The following is a 17987-nucleotide window of genomic DNA, read 5'->3' on the forward strand; positions in this document are numbered from 1 at the left end:
TCGGGACTGCCATCTCCACAGACATAATCTGTTGGAATCGTCCCTCCAAGTAAAGCCGAGGGCAATACATTCAATCTTCTGAGAGTAAAAGCGTGTCTATATTTTACATGCTGAACTAGATGGGCCACTGGCCTGATCCAGCAGGCTCTTCTTGCGCTCTTTACAGTCTGTCTTTTCCTGAGAGGGGGTTCTGCCCCAGACATTAAGAGCACAGAACTGGACGCACACCGTTACTTTTATGGAGAAGCCACGAGGATCCTGATGCCTGCCGCTCAGTAATTAACATGCAGCATAAGGAAACAGCAGGGAAATTAGAACTTCTTGGTGCATTCAATCATGCTGCCAGGAGATTATTCTCTGGGTTTTTTTTTTTTTCTTGTTGAAGACTCAGCACATTAGAGGTAGAGGCTCGATCACATGAGAGAGAGAGAGAGAGAGAGAGAGAGAGAGAGAGAGAGAGAGAGAGAGAGCTGCAGCGCTCAAAAGAATATGTGCAGACATTAGAAAGTTTGTATGAGAAGGAATTACTTTTACATCTGCTTTGGTTCTTTGGAGGCTTCTGCTGCAAAGCCCCTCTCCAGGCACAGTCAATGGCACTCGTTCATTTAAGCCAGGGATCGCCAGCACCACTGCCATCCTACGATTCCCATCAGCCAAAGGCAGCATGGCAAGTGGTTGAGTATTATGGGAGTTGTGGTCCAACCATATCTGGAAAGGTTACAGGTTTCCCTTCTCTTGACCTATGCAGAAGGAAGTCAAGAAAGAAAGAAAGAAAGAAAGAAAGAAAGAAAGAAAGAAAGAAAGAAAGAAAGAAAGAAAGAAAGAAAGAAAGAAAGAAAGAGAAAGAAAGAAAGAAAGAAAGAAGCAAACATATAATTCACCAGCGATTAACCAGACAAAGCAATGCAATTGCTTGAAAATGGAAAATAATTTTCAGACCCCAAAGAACAGTGAGGCTTGGCGCATCCTCAGTCAGATGCTACAAAATACTGTGTGGCTCTTGGGAACTTGGGAGGGTGCATGAAAACTTGGGGAAGGGAGACTGGAATGGAATATCTGGCTAGAACCCAGAACAGGAGCCCGCCATGCTACATTTTTTAGCCCCCCCCCCCAAGAAGAGCAAGCGCTGTAGAATGATTAAAGTGCTAGGGTGGCCTCAGCGTTAAATTCCAACTCTGCCAGGAAGCTTACTAGGTGACGTTGCTTCGGACACCATTTCTCAACTACCTTACAGGGTTATAGTGAAGATAAAATTGGGTGCGCATGTACACCACCCTCGAGGGAAGAGGAAGGATGAGATAAAAATATGAATTCCAAACAGGATTTGGTTGTGAGTACAAAAGTATATTCATGTTTTTACCTTCTTTACCATATGCGTGTTTATTAAACAAGTATAAATCAGGCATACATTTATTGATGGCCCTTTGATCTGATCTGCAAGGACATTCTTATTTACAAGTCTTTAGTATAAATTAAAGTTACATGGATGCACCTGTTTGCCCTTAGCTTTGACAGTTGAAATGACACTTCAGGAGACACATGTGACCAGATTACATAGAAGAATTTTACAAAACAGAAAATTGGGAGAGGAATTTATTACAGCTGATAAGGTGAAAAAACGTGGTGTCGTAATTTATGTTAAAGAAAAATATAAGCCAAAAGAAATTTTTAAGGACGAGGAGGGAAGATATATTGCGGTGGAAATAACAACACAAGGCGGGAAATTCTTAATAGTTGGAATCTATGCACCAAATGAAGGTAAAGCGGATTTCTACAAAAAGCTACATTGTAGCCTGATGGATTATATGGACTATAAGATGATTCTGATGGGAGATTTGAATGGGGCAGTCTCCACAATGATGGACAGATCTCAAAGAGATAAAATATCAAATGAGGGACGATTACCTAAATCTTTCTTTGAGATGATTGACGAGATGGACTTAATAGATACGTGGAGACTCAAGAATCCAATGGAAAAAGAGCAAACTTTTTTCTCCCAATCTAATTATTCCTGGAGTAGATTAGATTATATTTGGATCACAAAAGAATTGGCGCCAAGAATTCATAAAGCGGAAATCTGCCCAAAGACTTGCTCTGATCATAATGCCGTATTTCTGGACTTAAAATTGGTCGAACAGGGTTCTTTCAGATGGAGGATGAATGATTCGTTGATGAGAAATGAACAGATTTTAAAGAATGCCCAGAAGTCGTTGAAAGACTATTTTGAGATAAATTTGAATACCTCTTTGGAAAAAAGAATAGTTTGGGATGCAAGTAAAGCAGTTATGAGAGGCTTTTTGATTCAGCAGAACGCAAAGAGGAAGAAGGAACAAAATGAGAAAAAGAATAGCATACTGGATCAGCTAAAAGAGAAAGAGAAGAAATTGAGAGCCAAACCTAAAAGTGAACGAATACAGAAGGAAATTAAAGCATTGCAGGCCCAGTATGCAATTTTGATAAATCAGGAAATAGAATGGAAAATTAAATGGATGAAACAGAGGACTTTTGAATCTGCAAATAAATGTGGTAAATTACTTGCCTGGCAATTAAAAAAGAGACAGAAACAAAATACAATAACAAATTTAATTCAAGATGAGAGAAATATAGAGAACCCTGTAGAGATTAGAAAATGTTTCCAGAAGTATTATAAACAGTTATATAAGAAAGAAAAAGAGAATTTGGAAAAGATGGAGCAGTTTTTGGATAGAAATGGACTGCAAAAAATTCCAGAGGATAAAACCACCCTACTTAACCACCAGATAACGATACAAGAAGTGGAAAATGCAATAAACCAGATGCAACTTGGGAAAGCTCCGGGACCGGATGGACTAACAGCTAAATATTATAAAACCTTAAAGGAATGGCTGATACGACCATTGACAGATTTGTGCAATGAGATTCTGAGGGGAGGGGGGGCACCGGACTCCTGGAAAGAAGCATTTATTACTCTGATACCAAAATCAGAAATGGATAAAACACAACTTAAGAACTACCGCCCCGTCTCTTTACTAAATGTGGATTATAAAATCTTCGCAAATATATTGGCTTCAAGATTAAAAATGGTGCTAGGAGAGCTAATACATCATGATCAGGCCGGCTTTCTGCTGGGCAGACATATGAAGGACAATATTAGAAATGTAATTGATATTTTGGAGTATTTACAAGAGAAAATTAACAAAAAAGCCATGTTAATTTTCATCAATGCGGAGAAAGCATTCGATAATATTTCTTGGGCCTTCATGAAGAAGAAATTGGAAAGGATGGGGGTGGGAAGAGGATATATGAATGCGATAAATGCAATTTATACAGAGCAGAAAGCTAAAATTATTGTAAATAGTGTGGTATCAGAAGAAATAAGAATTGAAAAAGGAACCAGACAGGGGTGCCCCCTATCACCCCTCTTGTTTATATCGGTCCTGGAAGTGCTCTTGTCAATGATAAGAAAGGAAGAAACGATTAAAGGAGTGGGAGTGGGGAGGAAACAATTTAAGTTAAAAGCCTTTGCGGACGATCTAGTTTTAACCTTGCAAGACCCAGAAACCAGTGCGCACTGAATTTAATTCAAGAGTATGGCAGTGTTGCAGGCTTTAAACTGAATAAGAGTAAAACCAAAGTATTAGATAAGAATCTGACACCGGATGAGAAAAAGAATTTGGAGGAGGCCACTGGCCTAAAGTTTGTGAAAAAGGTGAAATACCTAGGGGTGAATCTAACTGCGAAAAATTTGGATTTGTATAAAAATAATTATGTTAAAGTTTGGAATGAGATTAAGAGAGATCTAGAAAGATGGTCTGATTTAAAATTGTCCTTGTCAGGAAGAATTTCAGTGGTGAAAATGAATGTATTGCCAAGAATGTTATTTTTGTTTCAAACGTTGCCAATTATAGATAAGGGGGAATGTTTTAAAGAGTGGCAAAAGGTTTTATCTAAGTTTATATGGCAAGGGGAAAAACCGAGAATTAAATACAAATTGCTGACAGATAGTAAGGAGAGAGGAGGCTTTTCCCTGCCAGATCTTGGGATCTACTATGAAGCTGCCGCTTTTTGTTGGTTGAAAGATTGGTGTTTATTAGAGAATACAGATGTTTTAGATTTGGAAGGATACAATAATGCTTATGGATGGCATGCTTACTTATGGTATGACAAGGTCAGGAATCATAAAGGTTTTAAAAATCATGTAATTAGGAAATCATTGTTAAAGGTCTGGATCAAATACAAAGATCTATTAGAGAGGAGGACACCCCTGTGGATTTCACCGTTGGAAGCTAAGGCTCATAAAAAACTGACTACGGAGGCCAGATGGCCCAAGTATAGAGATATCTTGGTGGCGGAAGGAGACCAGCTAAAGTTAAAAACATATGATCAGTTAAGAAGTAAGGTAGATGACTGGCTCCAATACCACCAGATAAATGAGATGTATAAGATAGATAAGAAAAATGGTTTTTCACAGGAAAAATCCAAGCTGGAGACAGAACTGCTAGACCCAAAGACAAAGAATCTTTCCAGAATGTACAATTTATTGTTGCAGTGGCATACGAAAGATGAGCAGACAAAAAAGGTAATGATAGATTGGGCAAAAGATGTGGGACATAATATTATGATGGAAGATTGGGAAAGGTTATGGAAAAAGAACATGAAATTCACTGCATGCACGGTTTTAAGAGAAAATATGATGAAAATGATGTATAGATGGTACTTGACCCCAGTAAAACTTGCTAAGATGTACCATAACCAGGATAATAAATGCTGGAAATGTAAAGAGGCAATAGGAACATTTTATCATATGTGGTGGACGTGCCCATTAGTAAAGGACTTCTGGGAAAAGATTTATAATGAACTGAAAAGAGTTTTTAAGAATACGTTTCTTAAGAAACCAGAGTCCTTTCTTCTGGGCATAATGGGAAGAGAATTACCTAATAAAGATTGGAATTTGTTTCTGTATGCCACAACTGCTGCGAGAGTATTACTAGCAAAGTACTGGAAGACATCTGAGTTACCTACAGTGGAGGAATGGCAGATGAAAATGTTGGACTATATGGAACTTGCTGACCTGACCGGGAAACTACGCGACCGGGGAGAAGAGAAGATGCAAGAAGATTGGAAGAAATTTAGAACATATTACAAGAAGTATTGTAGAATTGATATTTGAGGGAGATTTTAAGCAATTATATAGGCTGTGGATTATGAAATAAGAGACTTAAAAAGTGGTACCTGTAAAGTGGGAGTGGTATTGGAACCGTTAAAAAGGGCACTCGAGGAGGTCCACTAAGGAACTATGAAATATACAAATATGATGTTTTAATTTGATATTTTTCTTTTTTTCTTTTTCTGTGTTCGTGGTATTTCTTTTTTGCTGTTTTTTATGTTATATACTGGATGTGGTTATATATAATTGGAAGTATGATTGCCATGATTGTTTTTTTTTCTATTACTATTCTATTACTTGGAAAATTTAATAAAAAATAATTTAAAAAAGAAAAAGAAATGTATTTATTCAGAACACACCTTATTCTTATGACTGTGATTTGAGCTGTTTTTAATGTTGTATTTTAATTTTTTGGGACCTGCCTTGGGAACTTAGGGTGAAGAGTGAGTAATAAATCAAATTAGTAGTAGTAGTAGCAATTTCAAGACAAAACACCCACCCATACCCACATCTTTTTACACTTACTGAGAGTTTACACCTTCTTTCAACCTACCTCAGAATCGCTCATCTTCTGAAACCCCTTTTCCCCCTGTGTTGACAATGCAAAAACAGAAGGAAAGAATGTGAATGCTGTTCTGTGTGGGCTGTTGTTTAATTCAGATAACAGATTGGGAAAGGCATCTGTTCGTGGCCTCTCTCTCTTTTATTAATGTTACATAACTTTTCTATCTCCCAGCGTTATTTACACTAGAGTGTATGCGGTGTGTCTTGTAGATAAAGTGCAGGCATTCAGCTTTTAACTTTTCCCTATATATCATTCCCTCAAGCCTGTTATTAAGAGTGACTTCACTTCATCCAATTTTTAGTACCTCCCACAGGATGTCATAATATCCCAGCCCAAGGGATGCCGTGGCACCGTTTAAGCACTCTGTCCTCTTGATATAAGAAAGACACTTTGATCTCCTGGCTTAAGGAGATGTAAACTTTGGCTCAGCTCAGGGAGAGTCACTCTTCCATCTGGAAACACAGGTGAAAAGGATAATTAGGTGTGGCAACCACATCAAAGAAATCAGGAGTGTTTCCACCATCACTCTCCCAACCCGTCTAGTAATATCACTCATTGCCTTACACTTGTATGGAAACAGCTAATTTCATATCACGTTCTTAAAAGCAAGCTTGCATTCTATGTCCATTGATCTATGAAGCAACTGCACTTGGAATACGATGTACAACTTCATAGGTGCCAAGTTCTGGATTGAAAGATCCAGGATCAGCAGCGCCGCGGCACCAGAAGTCGCTTCTACGCACTTCCAGACATGCGTAGAAGCGACTTCCGATGCCGCTGTGCCCATTTCCAAAATGTCCGCAGCGCCAGAAGTCGCTTCTACACACTTCCGGACATGCGTAGAAGTGTCTTCCGATGCCACTGTGCCCATTTCCAAAATGTCCACAGCGCCGGAAGTCACTTCTACGCATGTCCGGAAGTGCGTAGAAGCGACTTCCGGTGCCGGCGCGGCACCAGAAGAACATGGCCACTGGGAGGAGCTCCGTAATTCGGGGGGAATACGGGGTCTTTTGCCATTCGGGACACCTGCGGGAAACTGTAAGAAAATACGGGGGGTTCCCGGGGAAAACGGGGTACTTGGCAGCTATGGATCTTACAGAGCTGAAAAGGACATAGGTAAACTCTGGAAGTCACTGCCACAAGATGTAATCATGGCCACCAACTTGGACAGATTTAAAACGAGGTTAGACAAATCTGTTGGCAGTTACTAGCTATGGTGTATACGTTCTCGCTCCATCATTGGAGGCAATATGTTTCAGAGTACCAGCTGCTACGCTCAGATCCTGCTTGCAAACGCCACTGTGAGAATAGGATGCTAGAATAGATGGGCTTTCTGTCTGTTCTAGTTGGGCTAATATCCTAAATGTAAAACTCACTACTGTTTATTGATCTATAACAGGCACGTCCAATTCCCAAGAGACTGTGATCTACTCTCAGTATTAAAAAAAACTGGCAGTGATCTACCCATTGTCATTGGAGGGAGAAGGAGCGTGCATGCGTGCGTGCGTGCGTGGGGTGGGTGGGTGGCAGGAAGGGGGAGAATTGCCCAGCAGAGTTGTAAGAAGCAGATGTAAGAATCTTGCATACCATAGAAGTCCATCCTAAAGCAAGGTCAACTGGTAACTGGTATGTGTATGTGCTTAACTCAGAGGAACTGGAGAGTCATTTGCTCACTCCCAACCCAGGCACTGCAAACCATACCTCCTTTCAGCCCATCTGAGGGCTTGGATTCAGTCCCTTCACCCAGCCCTGCTGGCCTCCACCTGCTGAACATTCTGCTGGACCCCAGCTGGCCAGCCTCTTTGCTGTGTCACGTGACGGCATCAGGCTGAATTGGGGCCCCAGCATGAGTGTCGGTGCTGTGAGTGTTGTGAGTGACACCACAGCTCAGTTAATGACTGCCAAGTAGCAACCGAGGTTTGGACGGCACCCGAAGTTCCTTTGTTCCAGGATGAAATGGAATGTAATATTTGGATAAATTGATTAATTATTGGTGGAGAATAGATGATATTTTTAAAATAGAATATTCGAGTGTTAACGATAAAATGTGTTAGACTAATTTAAGACCTGAGATGAAAACTGCTCAATTGGAATTTTAAACTGGACCCAGTGAGGGGGGAATTGAGGAAGTCAACAATGTTAAGCAAATAATATAAGAGAGAAATATACTTTATTCGACCGATAGTCAGAACAAAAACATTTCTCAATACAAAGATAAACATATAAAACTGAAGGCATCGGGGGGATACATAAAAATATAAAAAATATAAAACTGAAGACATCAGCGGGATACATAAAAATATAAAAATATAAAACTGAGGGCATCAGCAGGATACATAAATGGGGTATGACCGCACTACTAAACCTCCTACAGGTAACCCACATCAAATAATATAAGATTTGAGATGTTTCTTTTTAATGGTTTTTTTGGTGTTTTTTCTTGTTTTGAGTTTTTTTGTGATTTTGTATTTGGAAAATGAATAAAAATTATTTGGGGGGGGGGAAATGGAATGGAATGGAATAACCTTTCACTGAAGAAAGGTTGGGTACAAACGTATGTCCATAGCTATCAATAGACATTTCCTTACATGCAGAGTAGGAGAGTAGGGAAGCAGGGTTATTCCATTGCTGGAATGAGCAGCCAGCTGCCTTTGCTTCTGCCCCCTCATCTGTCAGCTAGCAGTAGCAATTACATCAGATCTGTTTCCATCCCTGTCGATGATGATAAGAACTGTACATTTAGGAAAGGTGCCTGAATTTGCTTTTTTCCCTCCTTCCTCCCCTTCTCCTTGGTTTAATTCCTTTTCAAATACAGTTGTACCTTGGATCCTGCAGGAATTGTGTTGGTCTGTAAGCTGCTCTGAGAGCCTTCTTAGCTAACAAGCAGGGTAAAAGTGCTTCAAATAAAAAAAATAAATCCAGTGCGCTTTTTTTCTTAAAAAATGTTTAGGGGTACTCTCATTTTGACTCAAGAAAATCGGGAAAAATAAATACAGTAAATGAACAAAAGTACAAAGATTCACAAAATGTTTAACAGTATGCGTACCCCTGCATCCCCCCCCCATAAAAAAAGCACTGGGTGTGTCCTTTCACATCACATCAGTAAGGAGTTGTGGGGAGAATGCCACAGCTTTCCCCCTCCCAAAACCTCTACATGGAACTAAGCAGAACAATTTTATGTTAACTCCCAAATCCATTTCACATTGCTAGGCTGTTTTTACAAAGTAGGGGCTTCTTGAATTACTAGGCCACCCGGGGAGGGGGGGAGTTATTTATTATTTTAACATTTGCATCAAAAACCAAGCTGTACTTAACATTCACCAATCCACCCAAGCTAATGCGAGAGAGCCCAGGGAATGATGAGATTCTCGCCTGGGTTGCAATTTATCCCCTTAAATCACATCAGTGGCACAATTTATAACCGGTTTTATTGTATTTACTGTTTTAATATGGCTAAGGTCAAGCATAATGGGGAGGGGGGAGTTTACTTTGGGCTTTAAATCAGCAATGAAGCAAAGATCGAGCTGTCACTGACCAAAATTTTCCTCCGCTTGGAGCAGTTCAGATTTATTGTGGCTGAGGAATTTGTAAATGTATGAAGAACCGGCAACTTTGTGCATGATTTAATGTGCATCAGTTTCATTATCAAGGAAAAAGCAAGCAAGCTATCAGGTTGCAAGGTCTGTGTCTCCTTGCTGCTAGCGGAGCAATCCGTAGAGGCCAGGTTCTCTTTATATTCAAGGAAACGCTACGCCATTGAACTTTAATTAGTGGTGAAATATAATCCTGGCTAAGTCAAACAGGACTCCTGTTTATTCTTGTAGAATTCAAATCAATAACTCCCAACTCCCCATGTGCCTGTAATTCCTATTTAGTGTTTAATTGTATCTATTTAATTTTAACTGCTGAAGGCCTCCCAAGTGGAAGGCAGCCATGACTCCTGCTGTTGCTAGGAAGCAGCTCATAGACCACAGTGGCACATGTGTAAATGGGACAAACGTCTCTGGTGCCGTTTCTGCCACTGTGAAAAAATCTGCAAGCCAGCCTCCATGTCACGGTCCGGTCGGCGGGCGTCAGGACCAGAGGCAAGATGGTGGTGAAGAAGCAGGGTCGAAGGCAGAGGCGAAGGTCCACGGGGCACGAAGCAAGGCGAAGGCAAAGCGAGGGTCCAGGAACAAGAAGCAAGGCGAAGGTCCACGGGGCAAGAGCAAGGCGAAGGCGAAGCAAAGGTCCAAGGAGCAAGGAGCAAGGTGAAGGATCCAGGAACAAGAAGCAAGGCGAAGGTCCACGGGGCAAGAGCAAGGCGAAGGCGAGGCAGGGGTCCAAGAAGCACGGCAGCAACAAGGCAAGGGTCCAAGGAACAGGAGGCCAGATGCAACCAGGCAGGGATAGCGTTGCTGTGGCAAAGAGCTGAAGGGAAATGCTGGGCTTTTATCCCTCCCAGCTCCTGCCACCAGGTGCAGTGAGATCTCAAGTGGCCTCACCTGGGTGATTACTCCTTGCCTCTCCAGCACAAGCTGAGGACTTCACCTGTGTGGCCACGCCTTGCTTCTCCAGCACAAGTTGAGGCATGCCCCAGTCCTGCAAAGCACTACAGGCCCCAGAGCCTGACTCCTGCCCATACTCCTGACACTCCAGAAGCAACGTCAAAGGACCAATTTGCACTGTGTTGTGTTTTCAGCATCAAGTCCTGATTAAGATTCCAGATCCTCCAAGTGTCCCTCTTTTCCAGGGGCAGTCCCAGAATTACAGAAGTCATCCCAGTTTCTGAATTAATACAGGAATGTCTCGCTTTTCCTTAGGAACGTCCCTATTTTCATCAGAGGAATGTTGGAGGGGAGGGAGTTGCGCAGTCAGGCGGAGTCCCCCAAAACCCCAGGCAGCCCCTGAGAGGAATAATTCTATGGGATTAAAATTGGCCACAGCTTTATTAAGATTCAGGTGTAGGGAGACCTTGGGCTCAGGCATTGGGCGTTTATCCTTCCCAGCCCCCAGCCGGGGGTCTGGGTAATTTCCGGGTTATCCAGCATATGTGGGGGTTGGGCTAGCTCTGGAGAACATATGTTCAAGCAGTTAGCCCGCCCCCAGGGGAGGGCAATGACGACCTCTGGGCATATGGTCAATGCCTCCCCCCTAGACCCCGGTATAGCCACCGCAATGGGGGCAGGGGGTCACCTCCCCCACGCCCCCCCCCCATTCTGGTAAATGACTAAAGGATTCCGCCCAAGGCCTGCACCCGCCAAAGTTGTGACGAATTGCTACAGGAAAGGCGAAACCTGCCAATGCAGCAAAAGTCATTTCCGGCCTTTCAACAGCGGCCTTGTCGTAGCAGCGCCTGCATGCATGTTTGCCTGCGGAAGAGAAAAGTGGGTTAACCTGTAATGTAAGCATTAATTTTGGGAGTGGAGGGTGGGAAAGCTCTGGAGTCGTCGGCTGCTCCCCAGGTATGTCTCACCTTCTGCTGTGTGCACTGGATGGTTACCTCCTCCTACCTGGCCAATCCCCCCTGGCAACACCTTCCCCAGCTGGATTGGACAGCTGGCTGTGTGGGCGGAGACCACAGGTATCCAGCCCAGGAAGGTGGTGCCAGCCTCCGAACTGCTAAGGACTGTCCAGGGGTTCCCAGGGGCTGCGCGCGGCCATGCAAAATGTGCACCCCTTTTTATATGGGGAACGGTCATTATGTGACCCCGAAGCCAAGGAGATAAGTAACTGGACTTTAGAAGACATCTGAAGGCAGCCCTGTATGGGGTTTTTTTTTTAATGTTTAGTGTTTTATTATGTTTTTATATATTGGAAGCCACCCAGAGTGGTTGAGGCAACTCAGTCAGAAGAATAGGGAAGAAATGTTGGAGGATATGAGATTCCACCTAGCTGTTTGTGATGCCATTGGGTTATCTATAGCCTGGTGGGAGAGCTCTTAACACAGGTCTGGAATAGGGTTTCTCCAAGGGATACGGGTGGCACTGTGGTCTAAACCACTGAGCCTCTTGGGCTTGCCGATTGGAAGGTTGGCGGTTCAAATCTCCACGATGGGGTGAACTCCCATTGCTCTGTCCCTGCTCCTGCGGTTAGATAAATACCGGTAGATAAATACCGGTAGGGAAGGTATTACCTGTGGCGGGAAGGTAATCAGCACTCTGATTTCCATCACGGTGTTCCATTGCACCAGTAGTGGTTTAGTCATGCTGGCCACATGATCTGGAAAACTCTCTGTGGACAAACGCTGGCTCCCTCAGCCTGAAAGCGAGATGAGTGCTGCAACCCCATAGTCGTCTTTGACTGGACTTAACCGTCCAGGGGTCCTTTACCTTTTATCTCTCCAAGTACAAAGGAAGTCTTAAATAGATACACCAAACCAAGATGATTATTATTATTATTATTATCATTTATTTTATTTTATTTATACCCCACCTGTCAGGAGCCTAAGTAAAGAGTCAGACTCTTATTATGTTCTTATGACTCTTTGTCTGGGGAGGGCCCAGCTTCTGACACCTCCTCTTCCCAGTCTGCTCTCTCTTCTCCCTCTGACCACTCTTTAGCCTCCTTCTCCTGGGGGTTCCCCAGCTGGTGCCTCCCCCACTCCTCTGCATCCAGCCAATCCATGACACCGCCTTTCTCCCAGAACTGGGACATAAGGCAGCTTACAAAACTTAAGATAAACATGGATGAAACACAGAAAGCTAAAAACATAGAAAAGATAATACAGTCGTACCTTGGAAGTTGAACGGAATCCGTTGCGGAGTTCCGTTCGACTTCCAAAACGTTCAGAAACAGTGCGGCTTCTGATTGGCTGCAGGAAGCTTCTGCAGCCAATCGGAAGCCGCGGAAGCCCCGTCGGACGTTTGCGTTCCAAAGAACGTTCACAAACCGAAACACTCACTTCCGGGTTTGCTGCGTTTGGGAGCTAAAACATCCGAGTACCAAGGTGTTCGGTATCCAAGGTATGACTGTATTTGAAAAGGAATTAAACCATGGTGGAATTAAAACTATGATGGAATAAAAATTAAAATTAAAACCATGATAGAAATAAAAAGGAAAAAAACAGCACAGCACTATTAAAAGCCCTTTCCTTAAAAGCAGCCAGTCCCCCAAAGCCTGCTGGGAATAAAACAGTCTTCACCTGCCAGTTGAAAGACAACAAGGTGGGAACTAGTCTAGTTCTCTTTCATTACATGGAAAATGTTCTCTGTGCATTGCAGAATTTGGCATTATCCTGGGGTTCAAAAGTTTTGTCAGTGCTAGAGCCCAGCAACAGAGCATTGTGAAATAATAAAGAGGGGGATAACCATATGTTTATGTTTGCTTTGGTATTCTTGTTAGCCGCCCTGAGCCCAGTCTTGACTGGGAAGGGCAGGGTATAAATAAAATTATTATTATTATTATTACCCCTCAAGCATGTAAAGAGTGCCTTCTCACCACTGAGTAAAATCTGCCAGCTTCTGTGCATCCGAGAGAAGAGTTTCTGAGGCAGAGCCCATGGTTTCCAGGAGAAAACCAAACTTCCATTTTATAAAAATGTAAAATAAGCAAGGTTAGGAATGACATTTTCATCTTCAGCTACTAAAAAGAAGATGCAGAGAGAGAGAGAGAGAGAGTGCTGAAGTGAAGGGTACCTCAGCAAGAAACGATGCTTCGGTCTCAAGAAGATATTGCCAAGGAGGATCCTAAACTTCCACCTCTTAAAGAATAATAAACTGCCATCTTCTGACTTTATTGGATATCTCCTCCTGCCTCAGATTCTTTAGTGGTAGATAATAACTTCTGATAAAACTTCCTGTTTCGCTGAGAAAATTGCATTCATCTCTGTACTTTATATTTTATTTCTTGTCTATCAAGGCACTTCAAGCTACTCGGTCCCTTTTCACTGACTTTTTATTTCTCTAATGGTTTTGTTATGTATCCAACCTATCTGCCCGGGAACTCTCTTATATTCTACCTTTTTTTTTTCCTCTTCAGTTATGAAAAGGTCATGTTCTCCCTTCATAAAGAACACAATAGCCAAAATAAGTGTGCATGTACTGCCCTCTTTGCATTATTCATGCCTCTTCTAACATGCAGAATCTGGATTTTTCAGGGACCAGGAACTGGGGTCTCAAAAGGCAAGTGGCAAAAGAGGGGGGGAGCAGCATGGGAAGTAGCGTTAAGAGATCAGTAAGATCAGGGGTGTGGTGCAGGTAATATAAAAAGGAAAGTTTTTAAGACACTGAGGGCGTATCAGCAGTACAAACACTGCATGACAGGTTGATTGGCATGGCTTCTCCAAAGGAATCCTGGAAAATTGTTGCTGAACGTGTTAAATAGTCCTAGCCCCACTCCTCACAGAACTACAGTTTCCACAGTTCCTGGGAAGAGGCTAGAAGTTTATTATAGAATGGTAGAGTTGGAAGGGACTAGGAGGGGAGGGTCTTACCCTCTGCAATGCAGAAATCTTTTGCCCAATGTGGGGCTCGAACCCATGACCCTGAGATCGAGAGTCTCATGGTCTACCGACTGAGCTATCCCAACAAGAAAGCAAGAACGTTGCCCTTTTCTGCTCTGTTTTCTAAACCTTCACCCAACACTGTCTAGATGCGACGAAAGTCCTTTACTTTCTGTCTTTTAACTTTGACCTCTCAATTATTACAAGCCCTAACAGGGATTTCTGAGGTAACCCAAACCTCCCACTTATCCCTCTAGCCTTTCTTTAAATCCTCTAGCACTCGTGGGTTTTCAAAAATAAAAGAGAGTCCTCTTCCAGCCTAAACGTGACCAGGTACCTATATAGACTTGGGGCTATAAGAAAGACTGTTCCTATGTGTACTCAGATAAGGGTTTTCACTTCACTAGAAACTCCCTCACTGTAAAGCTAGCCTCCTTCCTGAGGTAACTTTATTATCATTCAGAACCTGTCTCCTCCTTTAGCCCCCCTCCTTTTCTTGGTGCACTCTCGGCCACAAACTAACCTTCCTCCTCTAAAAGGCAGTTTTGACAGTTTAAAAGAGTTCCCCACCAACTGGGTTCCTGGATACCTTAGCTGGAAAATGAAATAGACGATTACTGGTATGACACTTTAAAGATGGATATTTATTGGCTTGAATCTTAATGGTTGCTTTCTGGTAACATTGGTACAAACTTAATTTCACAGGTAACGTTCTTGGTAATCAAATAACAGAATACCTATCCACTACTTCATCTACTCTAAATCTACCTTCTCCACAACCACCCAAGCTCCCACACAAAACCCCCAACCAACAACTGACATAACTGTTCCCCTTTCCATTTTAAACCCCATGCAGGCCACGCCTCCCATGGAATGTTGCTGCCAGTTAACCAGGAGTCTGGGTTAACCCTTCGATAGGTTGGTTGTGAAACAAAAACATGACATAACAGTTTCAAATCCGCCACACTAGACATCCCCCATCGTTTTTTGTGGAGAACGATAACATGATCTAGAACAGGCATCCCCAAACTGTGGGCCTACAACTCCCATGATCCCTAGCTAAAAGGACCAGTGGTCGGGGAAGATGGGAATTGTAGTCCAAAACATCTGGAGGGCCAAAGTTTGGGGATGCATGATCTAGAAACTTGCTTTTTGTCTTTTAAACAAATACTTTCTCACAAGGTTATCATTTGTTTTTCTGGGTCTGTTATTCTGCCATGCAGTTGGAGAAGCACTTATCAAAAAGAGAAAGGCTTGCTTTTGCTCTTGAGCGTTTGGGGGTTTGTTTTTGTTGTAAAAATAGTTATTCGTTCAGGTTCTTAGTTCACAAGGAAAAAACAAAAACTTCACAGAATAGAACTGCAGGGCAAAACACAGACATAAGTAAAGTTGGGATTAGTACAATGGTACCTCGGTTTACAAACACAATTGGTTCCAGAAGTCTGTACTTAACCTGAAGCGTACTTAACCTGAAGCGAACTTTTCCATTGAAAGTAATGGAAAGTGGATTAATCCGTTCCAGACAGTCCGTGGAGTACTTAAACTGAAAATACTCAAACCGAAGCGTACTTAAACCAAGGTATGACTGTATGCACATAAGTGGTGGATAAGGGACGCAGGTGGCGCTGTGGGTTAAACCACAGAGCCTAGGGCTTGCTGATCAGAAGGTCGGCGGTTCGAATCCCTGCGACGGGGTGAGCTCCCGTTGCTCAGTCCCAACTCCTGCCAACCTAGCAGTTCGAAAGCACATCAAAGTGCAAGTAGTTAAATGGGGACCGCTCCAAGAGGGAAGGTAAACAGCGTTTCCATGTGCTGCTCTGGTTCGCCAGAAGCTGCTTTGACATGCTGGCCACATGACCTGGAAGCTGTATGCTGGCTCCCTTGGCCAATAATGTGAGATGAGCGCCGCAACCCCAGAGTCGGTCACAATTGGACCTAATGGTCCAGGGTCCCTTTACCTTTAAGTGGTGGTTATGATTTCCATTATCCTTGAGCATTTGTTTTAGTGTTCTGTATTGTTTCTAGAGTTGCAAAACAGATGCCCCTCTGAAACCCATTCATAGACGCCAGGCCTCTGCAGGCGACAGTCCTCAGACCTCTTTTCAATGTCAGGGCTTATCCCAAGGAAACATGAAATTCTGATCCAGGACATAGCGTCTCTGAGCAAAGGCACAAACTATGCATGATCAAGCATATTTACATCCTATTGATCTTAATTGAATTAATGCTAAGAATGCTGGACTTTGGCTGGGTCATTTAATACTTTGTTTATCTTAGGGTTTTTAAGATCTTAATTTTTGCCTACACTGAAACAACCAGGCTATCACAAGGTTATTCAAAATTACTATTGTATTTGATAAAGACAAAGATTGTTGTATTACTTATTATTGCAATTTAAAATAAATTCGGCAATGTCAAGTTTTGTGCTTTTTGTTTTTTCTACAAGACATCTGTTTTTGAAATGTGAAGTTAGCAGGGGGGGGTTGGAGGGGGGGCTTCATGCACGACATAGAAAATAAGCTCCATCATGAAAACAGACACAACTTATTAAAATGCATAGTGCTGCCTGCTAGAGATGCAATGCCTTTAAAACAAATATTGTACAGTCCTGGAGGCTTCAGAGATGTACTGCATGATTATTCATTCCTTGGCTTAAATTTAATTGGGTGAAAGAGAAAATGTTACATTGCAGAATGAGCCTCTACTGCCAGAAAGGGGGTTCCGATCAGCACAGCGACTTGGCCTTGTTTTCTTGTTGTTCATATTCAGCCTGCCAGATGGAATGTTCCTCAGCCTTTTATGGCTTCTATATCCATTTTATTAGCCATATGTTTTGATTGATCTTGTTATTCCTGACAAGAAATCAATTGAAGGGGGGGGGGAGGCGGAATACTGTGCCGGAATAGATCTCTTCCTTGATGGAACAGACCAGACTTACAAAAAACAAAAACAAAAAAAAGTACAGTTACAACAGGCAATGCTTTCTAGGACTTACCAAGACACATCTAGTGACACAGGCCGCATTCATCCCAAACATTTAAAGCACTATGATACCACTTTAAATGCTCACAGCTTCCCCCAATTCTTTATGGGAGCTGTAGTGCTTTAAGAGTGCTGAGAGTTGATAGGAAACCCCTATTTGACGGGCCGGCTAAACCAGGGAGGGTAGCCAATGGGTCTCAAACCCTCAGTGAGTTCCCCTACATGTGAAGACAGGTTCTAGAGGATTGAATGGATGAGACCAAGGACTCAGCTAGATTGGTAAAGAAAACACATTGTATATGCATAATAACACTGTAACACCAGATGGCACTGTGGAGTTCCATTTTTGCCAACCTGATTTGTCATACAGTTCACAGCACGTTTTCCTGAAATGTTTTCTTGATGTGTCTCATAGGAGCCTACTCCAGGGGGCTATGGGTGCCTGGGCACCCACAATAATATAATTGTGGGAGCAGGGCGCCCACAAAGTCAATGAGAAAAGCCGGGGCTTCCGGCGAGCTGCGGACATCAAAGGAAGTGCGAGATAGCCCCTCGGGGAATCTCGAGTTTAACAGAGCGCTTTGAAGTCACGCAAAGGCTCTGCGGACTTCTAAAACCTCAGGGGGGGTTACCCTGAGGGTCGTGGCACCCAGCAGTGCCCAGCGTGCTCTCCTACGCCTGGTTTTTCTAGGTTTTTCTAGCCTGGGAACCGGGCGTGGGATTGAGCTGCGGGCGCGAAAGGGGAGAGACCACTGGCTCCGTTAAGCGCAGTCTCTGGCTTCCGATGGTAAGCAGCAAGTTCTCTTAAATTATAAATAATCCGTGTCAAAAGACGGAGGAGAAAATTGGCTATTGATTAGAAATCGGATTTG

This window comes from Zootoca vivipara, chromosome 11, assembly GCF_965207765.1.
Source record: "Zootoca vivipara chromosome 11, rZooViv2.hap1.1, whole genome shotgun sequence".
Lineage (NCBI taxonomy): Eukaryota > Metazoa > Chordata > Lepidosauria > Squamata > Lacertidae > Zootoca > Zootoca vivipara.